The sequence below is a fragment of the Gnatocerus cornutus genome, chromosome 9, assembly GCF_029298725.1.
Source record: "Gnatocerus cornutus isolate USDA-ARS CGAHR chromosome 9, icGnaCorn1.1, whole genome shotgun sequence".
NCBI lineage: Eukaryota > Metazoa > Arthropoda > Insecta > Coleoptera > Tenebrionidae > Gnatocerus > Gnatocerus cornutus.
Genome location: NC_142241.1, coordinates 13,671,117 through 13,674,260, shown reverse-complemented (window position 1 = coordinate 13,674,260; position 3,144 = coordinate 13,671,117). Strand labels below are relative to the sequence as shown.

Genomic DNA, 3,144 nt, shown 5'->3' with positions numbered 1-3,144 from the left:
CCTCAATTGAGAGAGGCGTCGATGTCACGTCCCGGTTTGAAGCCGAGTCTCAGGGGAGTGCGTACAACGGATAACGGACAGGAAGGGAATTATGCCGTTTTGACAAAAATTATTACAAATTTTCCATAGAATATCTCACGTCATTTTAACGTCACTTGGGGTCAAACTACTAAATGATTATTATTGTGGAGGAAAATACATTCTCTACAAAGTGGCGAACGATAAAACTTTATGTATATTACATGTAGTCGGACGGAACGACGCAATGTGACGGTGTAGCCATTTCCACATGTTTATGTCGTATCAGAATAGCGCTGTACAGCACTAAACTAGCTCTTAATTAACCTGCGCCCCGAGCTAGAACACACAGAAACGGATCTAAACTGACTTAACTGATGAATTAAGGGCTATTGGGCTAAAACACGAGCCGATTTTTGCGTGGACACTCTGTTTATCACGATTAAAAATTTACAGAACTTACAGTATCCGCTTGACAAGAAACGCAAATGCGGGACAAAATTCACCATGTTTTTCGCACGTGGCGTGGCACGGGTCCATTACTGTAATTTAACAGTGTGCTTAAATTTTAGCTTTGTTCACTGTAGGTATAAAGTTTTTGAAGGATCTCTTAATCTTAATTTTTGCGGCAAAATTAAAGCAAACGAATTTTAAATGCAGAAATGGTGGATGCGCTAAGTGGAGCAAATAGCAAAACAGTTTTTTTGTTGTTAAATAAACTTTTTTTCACTGTTCTTTTCTTCTTTGTTTTATTTCTTCTCTTATGCATTTTGTCTAAATTTCATATTAATTTTTCCCCATACAAAGGGATCATTTAAAAATGATATTAGAGCTGGGCAAACTTAAAAATCGTATTATCTTCAAACTGGTCTCGGTTTTCTTTAGATTCTTTTAAGATTTTTACTGCAGATACTGCAGATATAAGAGTAGTTTTAATTCTCTTTGAATTTTCTGAAAATATTTGTTAATCCACATTTTTTCCTGATTTGTCCATTATTTTTCTAGAATTTTTCTTAGATTGTCTTTAAATCTTTAGAGTCCTATTTAGATTATATTTAGATTTTTTACTTTTAGAATTTTATTTTTAAGTTTTCTGTGATATTATTTCCTTCTAGAATTTTCTTAAATTCATATACTTTAAATTGTTTTTTAATTGTTTTCAATAATTAATTTTTTTAGATTCCTTTTAAATTTTCTAGATATTTCTAGACTGCGCAAAATAATTATTAAAATTTCTATTTCTCTAAATTTTCTTTAAATCCTATTTGGATTTTTTAAAATTCCATATCGATTTCAATAGAATTTCCAATATTTTTTACTTTCTTTTTTTAGATTGTTTTCAGAGATTCAAGCTAGTTTTAAATTAATTTAAATCCTCTTTAATTTCTGTATGTCCTGCATGAATTGTCATAGTTGCCCCAAATTTCTATCTTAAATTTTCCAGTTTAGATTTTCTTCAAATTTTTCTGAATTCGTTGCTTTTCTAGATTGAGCTTGAATTTTTCGTAGATCCTTTAGAATGTGTTAGATTTTTTTATCTTAGAATTCTTTTAATATCCATCTTAGATTTTCTTTGGTTTCCGAATTTTCTTTTAAAATTATCGTGAATTTTGTTCAGTGTCTTTATTCACTTAACATCGTGTCAAAGTGACATGTGACCATTTTCCTCTATTTAAATGTCTGCCATCGTCAAAATAGTCGCGAAATTAACTTAATTTCAACTAAATTATTATTATATAAACCCGCCTCTACTATTTATTCTAAATTAGGGCATTTTTAACATTGCTGTAATATTTAAGTCAATATAATTTACAGTGAATAGACAAGGATATCCGCGTTTAAATCCCCGCGCACCGAAGGACATCCCAACAAGACCGTGTGGCCTAATGGATAAGGCGTCGGACTTCGGATCCGAAGATTGCAGGTTCAAGTCCTGTCACGGTCGTTCTTTTTTTCCACCATTTTTATCACCTTCCTTTTTTTCAACACATTCTACGCCAAAGTTTATAATTTTTTTTCCGTATAGTGCGAGTGTCGTCCGTTCATGTCAGCACAAAGCCGGCAATTCCCGGTGCACTTTATGTCATCCTCCACACAGCTAATACTTTGTCCTTGTGGGACCATAACCTGTTATACAACGTCTATAAGGTGCCTAACTGTAGCACCGCGGGTATTTCGTAAATACCTCTTTTAACTTGTTGCCAAAGCTGGACTTTGTCCGAAGCTCGCCCTAACTATTGACTTAAAGCTCGGGCTCGTAATTTATTCAAGCTTATAAGTGCACATCGTCACGTAGTTTTGCCGTTTTATAATACTTGGATTGTTTATGTCCGAAAGGTGCCTCGAAACAATATCACGCCGGCGTCCATATTAAAGAGTCGAAATTAAATCTGAGATATTCAAGGTATTAGCAAAGGTCTCGGCATGGCACATACGGGAGGCAGTAAAAGTGATTTGTGACGGTGGAAATCCTCCGCATTGCAAATCCTGTCCTATTCTTCTCTGGTCGTTGTGCGGGATTAACCGATTCCAATTATTATTCCGTACCTCCTGATATAATTAAAACAACGGGTCAGCTAAGGTGGACGCTGCCGTCGAAAAACCGACTCGGATGCTAATTCAGAACGCAAAAAGCGGAACGGAGAGGGGAAGGCATAATTAGAAAATCATGCCATATGCAGCAAGGAAACAACAACATAAATCAATCATTTTTTCATTTCAAATATTAACCCAACTTCAATGTTTTAGATATGTCATCATAACCCCCGTCCCTTTATCAGATCCTCTGAAATCCCGAATAACAATTATCTTCAGGAAAAAAATCCCTCTGTTTCCCTTTTCGTTCATCTGAGACTGTGATTAGTGAGAGATGAACGACTAATTAGTCGATCGAGAGGAAACATCAACCGACGGCATTCACCATCCACACCGGATCAGTCTCAGGGCTTTTAATTAACATTCCTCACCTCACCTCCTCTCAAGGCGTTACTTGCAAATTAAAGGCAATAACTGCCAGAATGAACATCGGCAAAACATTACAGAGATGTGCAGACGTCGTTTTTGTTTGCTAATTGTTGAATTAATTCCGTGTCCTTTCATCAATTCGAGTGGAAATGGCGGTGCCGA

The 3,144-nt window shown here is 35.6% G+C and overlaps 1 non-coding gene across 1 annotated transcript; it reads left to right on the top strand.

Moving 5' to 3' along the window:
- The first annotated feature begins 1,890 nt into the window (after window positions 1-1,890).
- Window positions 1,891-1,963, top strand: TRNAR-UCG (transfer RNA arginine (anticodon UCG)). Its single transcript has one exon. It is a non-coding gene; the product is annotated as a tRNA-Arg (tRNA).
- The last annotated feature ends 1,181 nt before the right edge of the window (window positions 1,964-3,144 follow it).